Here is a 21604-nt window from a genome sequence, read left to right as displayed (position 1 = left end):
GGCCCAGCGATCACACTGCCTGCTTCATATATTCAGGGGGAACACGGCTATAAATTGGAACGCGTGGTTTCAAACATATTTTCAAATATATGTATATCCCCTTCGGCCACGATTTTGAGCATCAAAAGAAACTTATCATTTATAAAAGATGCTGAAAAATGATCTGCCGATCTTGGGCAGGTTTTCTGACTCTTGGTCTCCCAGTTGGTGGCCTGTCATTGGCAGAGTGTGTCTGGTTATACTGTCTCGCCAGGTTTGAAATCGCTGGCTGTGAGCACCCAAGACGACGAGCCACAGCATGCTGCCCTAGTCCAGCCTCCAACATGCCGATTGCACGAAGGCGCTGCTCTCTTGACAGACGTGGCATATTGGGGTTTTTTTCTGTGATTCTCTTTATTGCTTGCAATTCAACAGCTGAAATCACTCCATATCCAGTGTCCTATCAACTGTCTCACTAATTAGGTGATTAAGTGCATATGCTTCAGTCATAGTCACTCAAGCGTGTCGTGGTCAAGGATGAATGATCGAGTGATTAAAAAAAACTAAAACATTTAGTCAATGTCCATCATTTATATACCTATTTTTTTTTTTAAATAAATGTGTTATAATAGTGATAAGTTTCTTTTGATGCTTGGTGATATATATATATATATATAGTTTTTGCTCAAAAGAACTGACTTTGAAAACAAACAGTAAATGTACTAATGGGCTTTTGATGCCATGGTAACTGCTGTAGACTCACTTATTTCTATTTAAATCTATCAGTGTGTGTTATATACTCATCACATGACTCTATTAAAGTAACAGCACATTGAAATATGAATTTTATAATCGGTTTAATACAAATTTAAAAAAAGAAATGTGCTTTTACATGCTATATTGGTAATTTCTTCGTATCTGGAAGTGGCTGAGTGGTTTGAACTGAGGGACTGGGAGAAAGGGAAACGGTGTGCTGGTGGTCAGAGCTGAGGGACTGTGAGGAAGCAGTGTGGCCTAGTGATTAGAGCTGAGGGACTGGGAGGAAGGGAGGCAGTGTGGCCTAGTGATTAGAGCTGAGCACTACGCTTGCACCATAGTATGCTTCAGATTCTGTAAGTAGGGAGGAACACGAGACAGTGTAACCCATCCATCCTTGCAGTTAAACAGCATTTGGCTGCTGCTGCTGCTGCTGCTGTTGTTGTTTTTATTCTGTCTTTCTTTCTCTTTTCATTTTTATTTTACCCACCAGCCAGCCTCCATCAACCTGCTGCTATTAAATCAAGTACCTGTTCACAATAAGTCAGAAATTGCTTCTTCTCTCCGTCAGCGAGTGAAGTGGAATGGCGTGTGTGTGTGTGTGTGTGTGTGTGATTATGTTCTTTTTTTTTTTTTTGCTTAAAGACCAGGCAATCACATCTCTTTGTCCCTAGCCTGATTGCTAAATTAACAAGGAAAGAAAAGCTTTTGACATTGGCGTCTCTCTCTCTCTCTCTCTCTCTCTCTCTCTCTCTCTCTCTCTCTCTCTCTTTCTTTTCAAACTACTTATCCCTTCAAATTACTAATCACATCTCTTTAGTGCCTCAGTCAATTGCCTAAGAGAAAGGGTGCTCCTTCCAGTCCAGGGCAGGCTTGAGACATGGAGACTGAACTGCACCCTCCCTCCCTCACCCCCTAAGTGAAAGGGTGCTCCCTCCTGTCCAGGGCAGGCTTGAGACATGGAGACTGAACTGCACCCTCCCTCCCTCACCCCCCTAAGAGAAAGGGTGCTGCCTCCAGTCCAGGGCAGGCTTGAGGCATGGAGACTGAACTGCACCCTCCCTCCCTCACCCCTAAGAGAAAGGGTGCTGCCTCCAGTCCAGGGCAGGCTTGAGGCATGGAGACTGAACTGCACCCTCCCTCCCTCATCCCCCTAAGAGAAAGGGTGCTGCCTCCAGTCCAGGGCAGGCTTGAGACATGGAGACTGAACTGCACCCTCCCTCCCTCACCCCCCTAAGAGAAAGGGTGCTGCCTCCAGTCCAGGGCAGGCTTGAGACATGGAGACTGAACTGCACCCTCCCTCCCTCACCCCTAAGAGAAAGGGTGCTGCCTCCAGTCCAGGGCAGGCTTGAGGCATGGAGACTGAACTGCTCCCTCCCTCCCTCACCCCTAAGAGAAAGGGTGCTGCCTCCAGTCCAGGGCAGGCTTGAGGCATGGAGACTGAACTGCACCCTCCCTCCCTCACCCCCTAAGAGAAAGGGTGCTGCCTCCAGTCCAGGGCAGGCTTGAGACATGGCGACTGATGAGCTGTGCCTACAATCATACGGTAGTGCTGGCAGTTTGTGTGGGTATTTTTTTTAATGTATTTGTTATTATTTTTTAATGAATTTATTTTACTTCAGGGTAACCGCCCCTGTTTTGAAAGAGACCATTATGATAAAATGAATCTTTTCTCATTAAATATGCATATTCGTTTTTGAACCACAGAATCACCGCATCCCATCTGCTGTATATTTGCTGGGGTTGCCACGCTGTCCCGGTTTAGAGGAAGGTGTCCCAGGATTTCAGTATGCCTTCCGGGGACACTAAAAGATCCTGTTTTTTTAATCATATCCCGTTTTTAATTGACATCACTACAGCAACCGCGCAATACCAGCCTTGTATGTTGAGCACAAGTTAGATCAAATCAGGGATGCAATATCACTGCAATAGACACGCCAGTATGCGCCTAGTATTTTTCTGCAGTGTTTGCAGAAGCACTGTCCTCTGAGTGGCACACTGTGCTCCAAGACCTGAACCTGTAACCCTCACAGCACGAATCATGTGAACCAACAGGACTCTAAGCAAAGAAAAAGGCATCAAACGATCCCGACTGCAGCCAGCTAGATTGAAAACGTTCTCAATACGAGAGCAGCCGTTCAGCGTCGACCAAGCTGCGTGCGTCTGTGTAAAACAGAGAGCTGTCCCTCTCCAAAGCTGTGTTTTACCTTTTATAATAAAACTCCTGACAGGCATAACCACGCTCTCTCGAGTGCCGGCGCCGGTTTGAATGGCGGTGGAGAGCCAGCAGTGAAAGAGCCGCGCCGATTATTCACTTCAGCGCTTTTCTACCTGGCTGCTGAGAGGCTAATCGAGACCGGGCAATCAAGCATCAAAGCAGAGAGCTTCAGAGCACAACAAAGAACGGGGGGTGTTAATTACAGGCGGGATTGGTGGTGCTGGCTGGACCAATTAAGCACCTGATATAACAGCGTTTGATTTTTTACAATTATTTCATCTTCCTCTTCAGAGAGGCAGCGGGAAGGCTCCGGGTGCACGGGGAAAGTAAATACATGAAAAGCAGAGCTAAGGTTGGCCTGTAGTAAAAAACGGGGGGGGGGAGGGAATCGTCAGCGAGGAATTTGCTCAGTATCTTCAGCTTGTTAAAATGATAGAATTAGAGTGTGGTTTTGCACAGTGGTAGAGTCTGTATGCCGCGCCAGCAGAAACAGAAACGCGTTCAATATACCATATCAGTGTAATCGACCCTGGTGTTGATGTGATACAGCCATCTAAAATGTCTTTGTATCAAATGGAAATGGCATTATATTAAGATTAGTTACACTGTTTTGAAGTGTGCTTATTTAACTACCTATTAGGAGCTGTACGGTACAAGCTGATATCAAGCCCACTCCTCTTTTGTGGGGTTGATGTCAATACAGCGCCCTATATTATATTCACACATCGGTCAACGTTTCCCAGGGTGTGGCTATTTTCAATAGGCTTATAATGTTACAGCCGCCTATTCGCTGCATGAATGTTCATAAAATCGTGTACGCCACAGTATAGTCTTTACAGCAAGCTATTGCATCCCCTCCCCCCCCCCCCCCCTTTATAAAGACAGTCTCTTCCTGTTAGGCTGTACCAGAAATACAGGTTAGTTCAGTTGCGTTTCCTGCATTGGCGGCACCCAGGGGAACCTGCTAAGTGGACTTTCAGCCGTACTGTTCAGATGTGAAATCTGCACACTCAATACCGCATTCAGTATTTATACCGCACAGCTGTGGGGCATTCGCTTCAGTCTCCCTGAGCCCCAGGCTGTGCCAAAAAAACACAAGCAGCAGGAGCCTGCACCCTAAGGTACAGTAGCATTTTTATTGCCTTTTATATGAATAGCATAGCACGTCTCCAGTCCTCGTCTCCTTCCACGACGCATATTAATAACGACACAATAATAAAACCAGTCACTGATGTGTGTAGCAGTGTGGAGTAGTGGTTAGGACTCTGGACTCTTGACCGGAGGGTCGTGGGTTCAATCCCAGGTGGGGGACACTGCTGCTGTACCCTTGAGCAAGGTACTTTACCTAGATTGCTCCAGTAAAAACCCAATTGTATAAATGGGTAATTGTATGTAAAAATAATGTGTAACAATTGTAAGTCGCCCTGGATAAGGGCGTCTGCTAAGAAATTAATAATAATGTATTTTACTTGGCACTTTATTGAAGCGTGAAATCCGGTAACCGGGGCTTTGCTGTTTAATTGCAGCCGGGGAGGAGACAAACAAGAGAAGGACAAATCACAGCAAACCAAACAGGTGTCAATCATACCAGACGCTTTCCTATTGGCTGTGGGACCCCAGTATCTCCGCCCCACTCAAATCACGGCGTGTCGTCAGCTGAGCTGGTCAGAAACGCATCAGACATCATCAAATGAAAGTGTCGAAACCCTGCTGTATAATAAACGGGCTGGTTTCACAAGGCAGCAGTAGGGGACGTCATACGGCAAGTGCAATAATGCTTCATCGAATAAAGAGATGGCTCAAAACGCGCTAACTGCGCCCTACTGCATATCGCATTTCTCTGTGTTTGCGATTCCGATGAATTTCATTGCCAATCTCCATTAGGGAAAGTGCTCCGGGGCGGATCCCACACACAGGCCAAGTTTAATCCGTCTTCATTATGACTGGATCTCGCTTCACACAGCCTCCGGAGCCTCTGGTCTGGCATCGAAACAGGCTGGAGGATGTCTTTCCTTTCAGGGAGTGTGCTGGGCTGGCACTGCAGGGTCTTGTGCTTCAAGTCCCAGCGAAGGTTTAGCAGATCACCGGCTGCAATTGATCTGGCGCTGAGGATAGTGTTTTTTTTTATTGGTGAAGTGCTAGGGTTGTCTATAATGATCATTTGGTTAATTAGACCTTTTTTTTAATCTTAAACAGTAGCAGATTTCAAGTTCGCTATAACATTTTCTAAGTAACTCGAAACTCCAACTGTTTAAGAGCTGAAAACACATTAAAAAGGGTCTAATTAAGCCAAGGATCAGTTCAATGAAGGGTCTGGTTGAGTAATCGAGGGCTCAGTTGGAATAAAAACCAGCAGACACAGCAGGGGGTCCCCAGTACCGGGGTTGGGAGGGGCTGGTTTATAAGATGAAACGAACAAAAATGACGCTTTTACTATGGAAGTTGTTTCACTTTCAATGGAACAACCGCAGGGTATATCTATCGGCACTTTTATTTAGTTTCTGCCCATTTTGTATTGAATCCTATGGAGGCCCAGTTGTGCAACTTTGCGCATTTGAAGTTGAGTTTTGTTACTTCTTGTGTCGTTTATCACAACCCATAACGCAACGCAACATGCTGAATACTGAAATGGTATGAAGATATGTCTAGCATTAAAAAAAAACAAACATTTTTTTAGAGTGGAGTGTTTTTGAGGTTGCTTAGATAATTAATAATGCATTTCTCTCTTTTAAAAAAAAACATTAAAATAATATTTTATAATTTATACATTTGCAGAATATATACATGCGTGTGTGTAAGAATCCTTGAACTGTGTTCTTAATACTGTTTCATCACTCCTGGATAATTGGGGCTGTGTGGTCCAGTGGTTAAAGAAAAGGGCTTGTAACCAGGAGGTCCCGGGTTCAAATCCCACCTCAGCCACTAGCTCATTGTGTGACCCTGAGCAAGTCACTTCACCTCCTTGTGCTCCGTCTTTCGGGTGAGACGTAATTGTAAGTGACTCTGCAGCTGATGCATAGTTCACACACCCTAGTCTCTGTAAGTCGCTTTGGATAAAGGCGTCTGCTAAATAAACAAATAATAAAAATGGGGCATGTTTAATAAAGTGTGCACCAGTAATATGCACCCCACTGAAACAGTGAGTTTGTTAAAGATTTGCAATGGTACCCAACGTATATATTTAAAAAACAAACTAAAATAGTTGCAAACCGCCATCCCGTATCGAGAAGATAATACCCACAGTGTAAACAAACCCGCACATTAATTATTATTTTTTCCTACCCCGCGCCGAGTCTAATCCCTGCCTGTGAAGTTAATGGCGTATTTTGTGCCTGTTTTACTGAACACCCCTGTGAGCAAATTGCTGAAGAGGGGAAAAAATAAAAACTGCTACCAAGGATGATTTATTTTCATTAACAGTCAAACTGATTCCCGTTCCGTGAGCCTGAAAGCAGTCAGAGAGCAGCCAGCGCGCGTCGTGCGGAGAGGGAGCGGGAGCACCACTCCACGCACAGCAAGACCTGGCCAACCATCGATTTGGAAACCGAGATAGATATCAAACACCAGTACAGTGCCGTACTCTTTACAAAAATGTGCAAAGAGTGTGGTCTACAAACCGTATTTATTTTTCATATTTTAATCATAGCGGTGAAGTCTCTTTCAATTCAGAGCTGGAAGGCGTTCAGTTGACTGGGTGTAAATGTGCTGGCCTTACTGCGCTTGACCATTGATGGCCACTTTTTCTGGGCTGAGTAAAACTGCACTGTTATTATTAATTAATTAGTCATTTAGCAGAGCCTTTTATCCAAAGCGACTTACAGAGACTAGAGGAGGGTGAACTATGCATCATCAACAACTGCTGCTGTAGAGTCACTCACAATGGGACAAGAGTTCTGGTGTGATATTTTTTTTTTTCGGTCCCAAACTATGTAGTCTCTGATAAACAACATCTGTGCAGCTGTGGGAAATCCCATAAATAAGTTTAAGTGCAATTCCCAAGTAGAGCAGTCGGAAACTTGTCTTGTCCTGTCATGTTCTTTTGTTGTTGTTAGTTTGTTTTGTAACCCCCTGCTGGTCGAAGGCGGTATTACACATAGGCACGACGAACGCCCTGCCTCGCTGTTTGAAGCGGTGTTGCCTGTGCTTCATTGGAATTGGCATTATAATGACTTGCACAGAGAGGCATAATATGCAGTAGAAGGATCTTCAGGAAAGAAATAGAGCCTAGCTTCTGTTCAGTGGTTGGAGATCAGCAGAAGTAAGGAAGAATTCTAGATGATGAGTAAACCGAATACCACTCCCTCCCTCTCTCTTAAGATAGATTGAAATGCGTATCCTTCGAACAACAGATGTTTTGCTTTTGATTAGCTTCAACACTGTGCTTCTCTTCCCAATTATCATTTTTCGTGTCTATTTTAAGATTGTCACAGGCTTCTTTTCTCCCTGCAGTACAGGGAGGCTGCCAAGAGGGTATAAGAGCTTCTCTTTCTTTATTCCAAAGCAGAGGGAGGCTGTTCAGAGAGTATAAGAGCCTCCCTTTCTCTTTCTCTGCTACATCAGCAGCACAGAGCAGAGGGAGGCTGTTCAGAGAGTATAAGAGCCTCCCTTTCTCTTTCTCTGCTCCATCAGCAGCGCAGAGCAGAGGGAGGCTGTTCAGAGAGTAGAAGAGCCTCCCTTTCGCTTTCTCTGCTCCATCAGCAGCACAGAGCAGAGGGAGGCTGTTCAGAGAGTATAAGAGCCTCCCTTTCTCTTTCTCTGCTCCATCAGCAGCACAGAGCAGAGGGAGGCTGTTCAGAGAGTATAAGAGCCTCTTTTTCTCTTTCTCTGCTCCACTAGCACAGAGCATAGGGAGGCTGTTCAGAGAGTATAAGAGCCTCCCTTTTTCTTTCTCTTTCTCTGCTCCACCAGCCGCACAGAGCAGAGGGAGGCTGTTCAGAGATTATAAGAGCCTCTTTTTCTCTTTCTCTGCTCCACTAGCACAGAGCATAGGGAGGCTGTTCAGAGAGTATAAGAGCCTCCCTTTTTCGTTCTCTTTCTCTGCTCCACCAGCCGCACAGAGCAGAGGGAGGCTGTTCAGAGAGTATAAGAGCCTCCCTTTCTCTTTCTCTGCTCTATCAGCAGCACAGAGCAGAGGGAGGCTGTTCAGAGAGTATGAGCCTCCCTTTCTCTTTCTCTGCTCCACCAGCACAGAGGGAGGCTGATCAGAGAGTATAAGAGCCTCCCTTTCTCTTTCTCTGCTCCACCAGCACAGAGGGAGGCTGTTCAGAGAGTATAAGAGCCTCCCTTTCTCTTTCTCTGCTCTATCAGCAGCACAGAGCACAGGGAGGCTCCACCAAAACACTCTAGGCTATAATTGAATCATCTTTTTTTATTTCTTTATAGAGCATCTCTGTGCTTCCCCGTGAATGTGCTGTTCTTATCTACACTGTCTCTGCACTGTTTTAGACACACATCTTTAGAGATCGGATAGGAGTCCTGATGGTATCAGCGTTAAATTATGAGGCCAATGGAACGGAGCTGCAGTGTGCATTAGCAAGTCGATTGTTCTTTACTGTAAATGGCTTTGCAGTTCATTATTCCTCCAGTCTCCTAGCCTTCGCTGTCTGCAGGAATTAAATACATTATTCTGAGTTTATTACGCGCAGACACTGTGCAGCAGCAGCCGCCGCAGCAGCCCTGATATTGCTCCCAAAGTAATTGCATTTCTCCCTCGCAGTGCGATGCGATAGGGAAATGAAAATTATCTTTTTTTTATCGTTACAGAGGTGTCTTTCTGTCCTTAATTGCTTGTGATTATTTCAATACCTACACATGTGATGCTGAAAGCAGCGATGTAGCGGGTGTCCCACAGACCAGGTCCCATGCAATGCCGATTACGGTGATCTCTGTTAAAATGGACAGCCCCAACCCCGCTGACTACCTCCACCGCACATCAAAACGATCCGAATTCCATCCTCTTTGCCTAAACACATTTCACACCTGAAAGAAATACTGTGAGGAAATACACCGGCTAGCCCTAATCTTGAGCTCCCTAATGTTATCTTAGATAAGGTGGTGCAATATTAACAACGAGGCCTGGCTTACAGGACACCCGGTATAACAACATGCATTTGCTTCCACATGAAAGCGAATCAGGCGTAATTTGCATTCAAAACGTAATTCAGAAATGGATTATCTTTCCCCCGCCGCATCACCGCCCGCCAGTGCTAAGCGACCGCTATCAGTTTTGCTTTAAGAGAAACAGGATTTGGTCCACCTCCTGCTTTGCAACACTCCCTTAAGCAATAAGCAATAAGACAAGATAAGACCATTTCGGCAAAGCAAGCCCCTCCTTATCTTCTCTAAATCCTAGCAGCCGGCTATTTATCTCCCTGCCTCCTCCTTTTCTCAGAACATTACCATAGGAATTGCTTTTTTTTTTCTCGGCTCGCCCCCTACTCTTTGCATAGATGAGGATCATTCGGGGTAATTGATTACACCCATTTCCAAGCCAAACCAGCCGCATTTCTGTGTTTAATACGGCCAATATCTCTTTCTAATAAACCGAAGAGCCTTTAACGCGACGAAGTCTTCTGATTACGTGTCAGATATAAATGACGTCACAATGCGATTAGCTATGATGATGAATTATTCATTGACTCTCTATGTACAGGCTAGCCCACAAGACAGGCTTCTGAGACTGTTCTGAGGTGTGGTGCAGATGGGCAACAGGGCGCGGCCGTCCGATTTTAACACAGAACATCCTAGTCATCTTAACTTAACCTTTGATGCCCAACTTCTGAATTCTAAGAAAGTATTATACAGAAATACAGTATAATTTAACTTTCCCGCAGAACTCTAGTTCCAGAAAAGGTGGTGTACACTGTCTGTAAGGGGCGCTACTCTCAAATGCTTACGCCATGAATAAACATAATCGGCGGTCCAATCCGGATTGATAAACGGATGCATTGTCACTGCGTTTGTACTTTGATACAGCCGCCCAAAATGTGATATAAATACAACGCATTAAGTGCGGGTAATGTTTTGGTATAATTGATCTGTGTGAAAGTGACTTTAATAGTCTAATGAATGCTTTGTGGATGAGTCTCTTTACCGCAGACGACCGCAGAAACCCATTCAAAACTGAGTCCGAGCGACTGCGTACCGGACCATTTCAAGTGGGACAGAAGTTAACCAAAGAGTTCAACATCAACCATGGATATTTCTAACTAGTAATTATGACTGTTAAAAAAAAACGAGGATTGCTGTAATCCCTTAACTTCATTACCCTAACCAGAACCTCAACCCTAACCCAATCAATAACAACAGTCATTACTGGAGAACAGAAAATTACACATAATTACACTGTAATTACTCTTAATGATGGCTCATTTAATATAAAGCTGAAGTTGTTTTTTTTATATAGATTTAAAAAAAAAACAAAAAAAAAACCTTATGTGATTTTCTCATCAATAAAAAAATGTGAATCCATACAAAATTGGGTTCATATTTTAAAATATTTATAAAAAAAGAAAAGGATCACAAATTATATCACGACTATATTTCTAAAGCAGTTTCTCAAGTCTTTAATGAACTTGTTATTTTGGATTCAAAGACCCCGATTAACACTGGGCAGTCCAGGGTTATTGGTAATCAGAGTCTGTGAAAGGGTTAATGTTATAAAAATAACACACAGCTTGAAAGTGTGTAAAAGATACATTGCAGTCTATTACTCTGTTATTCGGTTGCACTGATATCAAATTGACAGCTGTAGACTTTAGAAGAAATAGAAGTTAATTAAAGCTTTAAGATATGTTGCTTGTTTCTTGGTAACCAGTGAAGGGGCTGGGAGGCTAAAGATGACAATGGAGAACTGCCTGCCTGCCTGCTTGCCTCCCTCCCTCCCTCCCTGCCTGCCTGCCTCCCCACACTCCCTGCCTTCCTGCCTCCAGCCATCCCTACCTGCATTGCTCCTTCCCTCCCTCCCTGCCTTCCTTCCTGCCTCCCTTCCTCCTTCCCTCCCTCCCTGCCTTCCTTCCTGCCTCCCTTCCTCCCTCCCTCCCTCCTTGCCTGTCTTTCTGCCTTCCTCCATCCCTGCCTTGCTCCCTCCCTCCCTCCCTGCCTTCCTTTCTGCCTCCCTCCCTGCCTTCCTTCCTTCCTGCCTCCCTTCCTCCCTCCCTCCCTGCCCCCTTTCCTCCCTCCCTCCCTCCCTCCTCGCCTGCCTCCCTCCCTACCTGCCTCCCTGCCTGCCTGCCTCCCTCCCTGCCTTCCTGCCTACCTCCCTCCCTCCCTGTCTTCCTTCCTCCCTCCCTCCTTGCCTGCCTCCCTGTCTTCCTTCCTCCCTCCCTGCCTTCCTTCCTCCCTCCCTCCTTGCCTGCCTCCCTCCCTGCCTTCCTTCCTCCCTCCCTCCTTGCCTGTGAAGCGTTTCGAGGTGATAGCCGTGACAAGGACATCATGCAAGACTCAAGCGGCCCCAGCTTCCCTGTAATCGTATTACAGCCAGCAGGCTGGGCTGGGAGCTGCGCTGCCCGCTCCTCTTTATTGATTTAAACAGCTCTCTTTAATTCGGTACACAGCCAGTACAAACCGTCTGGGACCCTCCTGCCAACAGGCTGTCCCCCCAAGATGTGATGGATGAGCCCCAAAAAAAAAAGAAACTAAACCCTGGAGGAACGGAGATGCTGGCCCTTGCCAAGGAGCTCTGTATCGAGCGAGCAGCCAAGCCTTGTCTGCGAGAGAAGAGAGGGAATAATGAAAGCACAGCTAAGACTCTCAGCCAGTGTGTCCTAATCAGGCATGCTCAAGTCGTGAGCCTCGAGAGAAAGCCCTGTACAGGTCGATTCCTGGTCAATTTTGCGCTCTCTATCTGCACTCAGTGTCTGGATTGCTGTATGTATAGATTGACGCCTTTCAGACGTCGCGGCCCTCTGCAGCCCTCATTTTCCTCTATAGGTCGACTGTCTCTTCTGGGACATGTGACACCATTGTCCCTCCAGTCCAGTCCAGGGCAGGCTTGAGGCATGGAGCCCGAACTGCACTCTCCCTCACCTCCCCTAAGAGAAAGGGTGCTCCCTGCAGTCCTTAAAACCATTATAACCTGGGTCTAAGCTAAATATTTTTTGAATTTAATGGTTTATTGCAATCCACATTGCTTATTTTTTGTATCATGTATTTTTTTTCACTAGAGATCATCTTTGTGCAGACAGACATTGATCCTACAACACAACATACAACATAAGAACACCTTAAGATTACACACACACACACACACACACACATAGAGGGAATCTGTCAAGAAAGGCTGGGCAGCAGTCGAACCCTGCTCCCTGGAGCAAAAGAGCAAAAGATAAGTGCATTTAAGGCTGCTGAATAGTCTGCTCATTAAGCATAGTATATAAGACAGGCAATTGATCGACCCGCGGCTGCCTTGAAATGCTCTTTGTTTTACAGTTAACGCTCCAGGACTGCAAAGTTCAGGACCAAGGCTAGCTCCCAGCTGCACGTTGCTCCCGTCAGTCCTATTGTCATCAAACCTCGTGTATTCTAGCTTACAGAACTGTATTACAATGCTACCACAAGGGTAAGGTGTTTTAGTAGCTTTTTAGCACTGGAAAGTTCAGGACCAAGGCTAGCTCCTACCAATCCAGACTGCATTGCTTAGTGCCAGCCCTATTGTGTTTAAACCTTGTGTATTATAAGTTTAAAAGCTATGTTATTTTTTTTCTATCAATATCCTACCTTTATTTAGTCATTGAAAACTGGGGGAGAAAGGTTACTGAAGAGAATACCTTTAGGGTGGCTGAAATGGGTAAAGCATGTTACATCAACTGTACTGCTATTGGGAATACAGCACTGTGTAACATGATGTCATAATTGTGGTTTCTTTGTGATGTCATGGAACACACCAAGCAAAACCTGCGCTTTTATTGGCCGATAGTACAGTGCTTGAATACTGTCTTCATAGTTTAAAGGTGTAAATTAGATTATTATTATTATTATTATTATTATTATTATTATTATTATTATTATTATTATTATTATACAGCTATGGCCAAACCTTTTTTTTTAAATGTCACATTTTTTTATTTTTGTCAGTTTTTTTGTGAAGTATAACCCTGGTGACAGAGAAAGTCTAGCCCTCTTTATTGATCCACAGGTCAGGTATAGAAAAAGCTGTCCCCACTTTGCTCAGTGGCGAGCGAGCCACGGGCCTGCCCAGAGGTAAAATGTAGCAGAGTTTCCTAGCCACCCCCCCCCCCCCCCCCAAACCAATGTAATAATAGGGGAATGAATATCGAACATAATATTTTATTCGTGTTTGAAAGGGTCTCTTTGGACAGCTGCCCCGGCCCCTATAAATCTACGATAAATATACAGGACTGTGGGGATGTCGATTGAGAGATTGAGTTCCGGGCTATTAATTATTACAGCTCTCTGGCTGTTTTACATAACTCTGTCAGAAGCCAGACTGCGCAAACGGGGGAAGATTTACTGCTTACAAGTTCACCGGAACACCTCAACGCACCCCCAACTAAATTACTTCAGGTCCCAGGCCCACAGCCCCTTCCCTGGGGAAATTAACAGGAAACTGGCCTGCTCCGTTTAATCACAAAATGGTTGTAGGCCCGGGCGCCACACACGTATTTACTGACTGTAGAGAAGTGCACTTGCTTGATTAAATCTGTCATTTTTTCTTTTTGTAAGGGTTTGCTTTTTTTCTTTTCAAATCAAATTCAGCAAGGAACACATTTATTTATATATGTATTTATTATTATTATTATTATTATTATTATTATTATTATTTGATTTGTACAGTATGAGGGTTATTTTGAAAACTTGGTTGGTGGAGATGCGTATCTCTCAAGTTTATCTTGTGTATTTGAACTGGATTGCATTGGTTTGTTCTGTTAAGTAAGGCATTTTAAAGAATTATTATTTTATAGTGGAGCAACATAAGTTACCAGGCGTTTAAAATAACTTGTGTGTTCAATTTTTGTACTTAAACCTTTGAACCATTATTGATTAACATGTATTATTATTATTATTATTATTATTATTATTATTATTATTATTATTATTATTATTATTATTATTGTTATGATGATGATGATGATGATAGATTTGAAGATATTTGTACATCACAGTAAATGTATTACCACTATGGTAACACTCTTCCACAGCTATTAATGAATGTTTTGAAACACACCAGAAACGTTTCATGTTTAATTTCTCAAGTGCGTCTCTGTATATATTTTAAAAACCGAGGAGAGAAGGAGACAGACTGGCACAGGGCTGCGTTTGACAGCAAGATGGAAGGACCCCTGGGGTGGCAGAGAGCTGCCCTTCTAATTGCCCTTTTTGAATAATTTAACAGAATTGAGAGTGACAGTTGATCCGGTCTCTAAACAAGGTCAAGGGGGTCTGCGGGATGAATGCTGGAGCAGTCTGTGCCTCTCCCCAGCCAGACTCCTCCCGTACTGGCTCAACAGAGACACCCCCCCCCCCCCCCCAGGCTGCTATATGAAACGCTGTCTCAAAACTCACAGCTTCGGGGCTCTAACTGCTGCCTGCCAAATAAGTGTAGGGGAAAACTGGCAGCCGTGATGTCAGACTGAAAAAGAAAAAGAGAGAGAGATTTTAAATAGGCTGGGAGTTTGGGATTTATGTCTTCATTTATTTATTCATTCATTTATTTATTTATTTATTTATTTAGATACTGAGAGTAATTCTGAAGTGAAAAGGTCTTGTTTTCAAGCCTGAAATATATATTGTGGATCGTCAACCACAGCCACCACCCCAGCAAGATGTCACCTTATAGTTTTAGGATATTTCTTACTGCAATTTCACAAATAGTGATTTTTTTTTTTGTTTTTGTTTTAATAAGTCTGGTGAAGTCTATGGAAGTCTATGCATAGACATGTGGAATACAGACAAGATCAGCCAAAGTTTATTTGATATTAGTATAATATAAATAAGACTTGTTCCTTCTATAAAAAATTTTTTAAAAAAAAACTAAAAAAACTAAAATCACAACAAACAGATAATGCAACAAGCTGTGATGTTAATGGGGCATTGTCGAGCTAGCTATACACTGTAGTGACAACATTTTAAAGGTTTTAAAATTCACTGGTATTAGTGCGGGGTTTGAAATCCACGTGGAAGAGACGGGTGTTAAAAGCCATTCAAAGTTCACCTACGCTGTGCAATAATTGGAGCTGTGAAAATGCATTTGAAATAAAGTGATATTTAACCGTCTTTGAACCAAAGAGCGTGTCCTTCAACCTGTTATGAGAACGAGACCTCCACGCCACCAGGGCAGGACCGTTTGAGCTATGCGGACATAAAATAATCGATGAATCCGGCATAGATCACCTTGGAGCCTCGCGTACACATAACTGCATGTTTTCTATCAGTTGTAGTATTCGACAGCTTTCGTGAAGCGTGTACGTGTTTTAATAATAACATTTCTCGATATCTGTATTGAAATCAGGCTCTTCTCAAGCGTTGTTGACCACAGCCTCATCGCTGACCGGAACAGGGACCCGCTGCTTCTTCACACTCTTCTGGGACTTTGTGGTCTGATCCAAAAACCAACCAACCCTCCGCGTGAAAATAAAAAAAGCGGCACAGTAACGGCTAAAGGCGCATTTGAAATATTTATGACGGCTGATTACTGTGAAATTGAAGCAAAGACAAAGAGAGCGAGAGCGCTCCTTCCCAAGCGAGAATACATTAAAGAAACATTATCTTCACAGCGGTTTGTTAGAGTCGAGAGAACTCAATCACAGGAGCCGCACTTCATCGAGGAGAAGGCATCCAGAACGGCTACTCCTCTTTTTTTCACTAAGTGTTACTTTTCTGTAGACGGGGTAGACCGTTGCACCAACCATGCACGCCACACATACAACAAAAACATCTAGCCACCACGGCAATAAATAACCGAAGACGTTTACTCTTGCGTCAAAGAGCCTGCAGATTTAACATTGTCAGGTAATGCGCCGTGCAAGCTGTGCGCGCAAGACGCGCAAAGCAGATCCGAGACCCTGCAAAGCTGTCTTCCGATCTTTAGCAAGACGCCACGGAACTTGCAGTCATGTCTTGACCAGCTAAGCATGCATGCTTCTCAGTACCAGCCAGCGAAACCTTCCTGGTTACAGTCAAAGGGAACCGAGGCAAACTAGAGTACACAGCGCCGCGTTGATGTTTGTGATTCACAACCCGCCGTATAGAGAGCCTCAAGCTATAGATCTGTGGACAGTGCTGGATTGGAGCCTCCTGCTGTTTCAAATCTATTGATCAGAAACCCATTCTATAGATCTGTATTTGAATACCGTTACTCGCAGGGGAAGGAGCTTTCAAATTCAGTTTTCTTATTTTGATGACCTTTGCAATCTTTCTGAAAATACCGTGCATGTGTTAATAGGCAACCTTCCCCCAGCTACCCATCCACGCCCTCTCAAATCGACTGCAATCTCAGCCACAGCAGTGCAGATCACAGAACAGATGTCTAATGGCAGGTCCGCTCCGCGCACTGCAGCTGGTCCCAATTTAAACATTCATCTCTGCGTTTCCTGGACAGCTCTCGGTCTGGTATTTTCTAACGACGTTATCGGCACTCATTAGACGCACACACACAACACACAGAACAATGCCTGTGGAATGGTTGACAATTTTTTCCATTTAAAGAGGTACAGTTTTAATAAACACTGCTCTTACCTTTCTAAAAGTTTACATTGGTTACATTTGCAGGCTTTTCCCCATAGTTACAGTGCAGGGATGGAAATAAGACTCCTGTTGCACAGCAGTCTCATCCAGTCCAGGTTTTAAAATTAGCCCCAGGGTATAGGTAACAAGCACAGGTGTGTCTTGTTTAAGCTCTTAGTAAAACCAGGAATGGATCAAACTGCTATGTGATGGGAGCCTTATTTCTATGCATTTAAAATGCTTTACCCTCTGTGGCAGAGTAGGGGGCGGAAAGATGTAGTCCAAGGGATGCTGCAAGACTACATCCCCCAGAATGCCACGGGGTTGGTATTAGCCAGGATTGGGATGACCTGGTTTTAATTTGAATGAGCAGGTCAAACTGTGTTAGGGGTTTCAGGCCACTGCAAGGGCACACCAGGGGAGACGGGGTTTGATACAGCAAAGCCGCCTCAATATTTCATGCATGAAAAGGGTCAATAATAATAATGTTTGTTTTTTTTCAGTCAGGACAATCTTGAGTTTAAATCACCACCTTTTATTATAATACAAAATCTTATAGATTTCCAAAAACACTTTACGCCAAAAATATTAGGCAAAGAAGGTTCATGCAGTCCTCTGAGAGAGAAAGAGAGAGAGAGAGAGAGGGAGAGGGAGAGAAAGAGGAGAGAGAGGAGAGGAGAGAGAGGGAGGGAGAGATAGAGAGAGGAGAGGAGAGAGAAAGAGAGAGAGGAGAGGAGAGGAGAGAGAGAGAGAGAGACAGAGAAAACAGTAACGAAAAAACAAGAACATGGTTTTTCTTTGCAGTTTCCTGGCACTGCAGTTGAGTGGAGAAGGAGGGAGCGAGAGAGAGGGAGCGAGAGACCACGGAGTGCTGACTCCAGTGTATTGACTGTCTAATCCCCACAGAGACGCAGAGGAGCAAGCTGCAGCACTGCAGATAAGGAAACAGAGGGCAACACAAACGTCCAGGAATCTGCACTGAATACCAAACTGCTGCCTGCCTGCCTGCGTAGGCCTTTCTGAGTGAAATCAACACACAGCATTCCCTTCCCACTGCTGCAGAGCCAAACAGCTACCACACTGTCTCTGAAAGTGCAGACCCCTTATCAGAGGTAACCACAATCAATCAAAGCCTAGCAAAGGGTAATAATAAAGCATGGAAAAGCCAAGAGAGGAGGTAATTGCATCGTGTAGCCATGAGGAAAGTATACTGTAAACATGTTTACATATATAAGAGATAGGAGCCAGCTTGCACTGTTTTGAAGTCCTGCAACAATACAATAAAGACTTCTTTTGATAGGTATATTCCTAGAATGCAAGGTTACGGGTTGGGAAAAGAAAATGTGGCTCTGTGTTCCAGGTGCTTTGACATGGAGTTCTGGAGATGCTCATCAGTTCTAATGGCCTGCCACAGACATGTGCAATGCAGGCTGGACCAGTCCAGGTGTCTCTGCACTAGTAAGTGCAAACACTGTCTCGTTCACAGCACTGCGTTGCCAGCAAAATTAGAGGAGCACTCTTGGTAAAGCCCAGACTACACACGTCTAGGGCAGGCAGCTAGAACGAAAGAACAGCTCCTGAACTGAGGTGGAAGTAACTTAACACAGACCTTTTAATAAATAAAACTAGAGGGATTGCACTTGTCATAAAAAGGTTGTGTGTCTCTGTAGCTCTGTATGTAATTGCATGCCTAGCTGTGGTCTCTTTGTTTCTGTATGTTTCTGTATGTAGAGTGGAGTAGTGGTTAGGGCTCTGGACTCTTGACCGGAGGGTCGTGGGTTCAATCCCAGGTGGGGGACACTGCTGCTGTACCCTTGAGCGAGGTACTTTACCTAGATTGCTCTAGTAAAAATCCAACTACATAACTGGGTAATTGTATGTAAAAAATAATGTATTAAAAAATAATGTAATTGTATGTAAAAATAATGTGATATCTTGTAACAATTGTAAGTTGCTCTGGATAAGGGCGTCTGCTAAGAAATAAATAATAATAATAATAATATGTAATTGCATGCCTCGCTGTGATCTGTAAGTAATTGCATGCCTCGCTGTGGCCTCTATGTTTCTGTATGTAATTGCATGCCTAGTTCACCTGTCAGACGCGCTGGCTTCATTGCTTGTAAAACAGCGCTCTCTTGTGGAGAAGCTCTCAGTTTGCATGCGTGTTGTGCGGCAGCACAGTAGAGGTACCCTGTAGCTCTCTGTCTGCGTTGCGTGGCAACAGACACGTTCATTTCTGCAAACACACCGCGTGGTAGTTCCATCACAGGTAAAAAAAAAAAAAAAAAAACTTCCGCAGGAAGTGTTTCATTTTGGCCGTCCCTTATAGTCAATCTTCCAACCTTGTCCTTTTGTATCCCCTTCAGTCATTTTTATTTCACTGTATTTCGATATAAATGCATTGAAGCACAAGCCAGTCTCACTCAGCCCCTGTAGTGTAGGCATCGTTAATTCAAGTATGGGTGGGCATTTTTACAGCGCCGTTCAGCAGCTCTCTGGCTGGTTCAGTTAGTAACGCATTGGATTCTCACCCTCGTGGCAGCTGGTTCAAGTCCAACAGGAAGCACTATTTCGTTAGTTTTTCCCCCTTATTTTCAACACTATGTGATGTGGAGCTGGGGCTAAGAGAAGAGACTTGACTCATTTGAGACACTAAACTGGATTTAAATCCAAGCCCATGATAGCTCTAAAAGCTTTAAAACACAAAAAAAACAGTTACCAGTTGAACCAGTTACTATATGAATCAGAGGCTGATGTTCTAACACAGGGCTACTCAACCCTGGTCCTGGAGGGTTGCTGTCCCTCCTGGATTTTGTGCTAACTGTAGACTAAATTGATTAATTGGACCAATTAAGCTTGTAATACGCACTTTGGTCCAATTAAGTAATTTAGGGTACAGTTGGAACAAAAACCAGGAGGGACACCAGCCCCCCAGGACCAAGGTTGAGTAGCCCAGCTCTAACAACTGAGTCAGCCAAGGAGCTCCTCAGTATTTGAATCCTTCATGCCCAGTGCAGCTGAGGGGTTGCAAGGATGGTGAAACAGACCAGCAGCCCCCCCTGCTGAGTTTACCTTTAACATTGCATCAAAGATTCTGTGACAATAAATGTAAAATACAAAGCATTTCATATTACATTGAATTCCCTTGCTCAGATTTGAATTCTATCCATCAGTGATCACATGGATGTAGAGTTAGTGAACTAGCCCATGTCCTGTCCATCTGCCTGGGGCAGGACAGTGTTTAACATTGTCTAGAAGGTTAATTCTTTACAAATTCAAGACTACAGACATGAGTAATTGAACTCAGTGCACCAAGTGTAACACACACACAAGAGAAGCCAACAAATCCACCGGACCACCTGCTTACAAGCAGGAAATGTATTTGACATTAACAATCAAGGGGGACTCGAACCCACAACTCTGAGGGTATGAGCGCTGCTCTAATAACTGAGCTACTGGGTCAGCAGGTCCGGTTATCTAAAATATAACATTTTCTATCGTGGTCCAAATTTTAAGAAAAAATAAAGCATCGCCCTCCAGTGGAATAATGAGGTACTGCACGCCACGGAAAATACACCAGGTCTTTGTACACTAACACAAGACTGAGCTGCTATCGACCTTGTATAGTTCACTGGCATGCATTACCTCTTTATTCCACTGGAGGGCGTGTTTTTTTAAACTTTTTTTTTTTAAAACGTAAATGTTTTTCCTGAAAATATCACTTTTTGTTTTTTTTGGCAAAAAAACGTTAAAAAACGCAAAAAATACAACATTGAAACGCATTAGCATATAAACAGAACACTAATAAACCCATAATCGAACATTTAATAACACAAAATAATAAAATCAGTGTAAAAAGAATGAAAAACAACTTCGGCATACTTGCAGCAGTAGGAGGTTATGGGTTTTGAAAAGCCATGACCTCCTACTGCTGAACGTGTGCTCAAGACTCCGCCCAGCGGCGGAAAGAAGTACTGCAAGTGCAGAGTAACACCACACTGAGCTGCACAGCACGGCTTCAATTCATATACCCAGAGAGCCAGCCAGAGAGCTGCTGAACACCACACTGAGCTGCACAGCACGGCTTCAATTCATATACCCAGAGAGCCAGTCAGAGAGCTGCTGAACACCACACTGAGCTGCACAGCACGGCTTCAATCCATTCTGTGCACAGTAAATACATTGGGGCTCATTTACTGTCTTCAGGGACACCTGGTCAGACACCTGGACCACCTTGCCTGCTTTCATGCCACTTGGTTTATCAATAAGGACAACGTTTTTGAAAAAATAAAAAAAGTTACACCCATGTGATTAACCTGGCGGGTTTGGACCCAGAACACTAAACAGCCCAGTCCCACACTCTACCAGGTGAGCTATCCAGCCTCCTTACTCCGCCCTCTGGTCAAATGCATTCTTAAATGTTGACACTGACTGAGCTGCTATCGACCTTGTGTATTTCCCTTGGCATGCATGACCTCATTATTCCACTGGAGGGCGTGTTTTTTATTATATATATATATATATATATTTACGTAAATGTTTTTCATGAAAATATCACTTTTTGTTTTTTGGGAAAAATAACTTTAAAAAACCTACAAACACAACATTGAAACACAGCAGCATATGAAGAGTGCACTAATAAACCCATAACTCGAACATTTAATAACACAAAATAAAACGATCAGTGTAAAATTATTGAAAAAACTACTTCGGCATACTTGCAGCAGTAGGAGGTTATGGGTTCTGAAAAGCCATGACCTCCTACTGCTGAACGTGTGCTCAAGACTCCGCCCAGCGGCGGAAAGAGGTAATGCACGCACAGTGTAATATACCGTGTCTGTCGCCAGGGAAGCGCAATGGTGCCAGCTATTAATAAAGACGGCTATAGACACAATATGTGACACGTTTATTGGATGTTTTCAACTCAGTAATCACCTACATGCTGTATAAAGCATTAGTCAAAGTACT

The 21604-nt window shown here is 43.9% G+C and overlaps 1 long non-coding RNA gene across 1 annotated transcript in view; it reads left to right on the top strand.

The window, feature by feature from the left end:
• LOC131706567 (uncharacterized) overlaps positions 1–18605 on the top strand; it is a 54542-nt gene extending 35937 nt beyond the window's left edge. The window contains exon 4 of the long non-coding RNA XR_009310648.1: positions 17441–18605. This is a non-coding gene — a long non-coding RNA (uncharacterized LOC131706567). The remainder of the gene's footprint in view (positions 1–17440) is intronic.
• The last annotated feature ends 2999 nt before the right edge of the window (positions 18606–21604 follow it).

The sequence above is a fragment of the Acipenser ruthenus genome, chromosome 36 (assembly GCF_902713425.1).
Source record: "Acipenser ruthenus chromosome 36, fAciRut3.2 maternal haplotype, whole genome shotgun sequence".
NCBI classification, from domain to species: domain Eukaryota; kingdom Metazoa; phylum Chordata; class Actinopteri; order Acipenseriformes; family Acipenseridae; genus Acipenser; species Acipenser ruthenus.
Note: the sequence above shows the minus strand (reverse complement) of the source record. Positions and strands in the feature narration are given on the sequence as shown.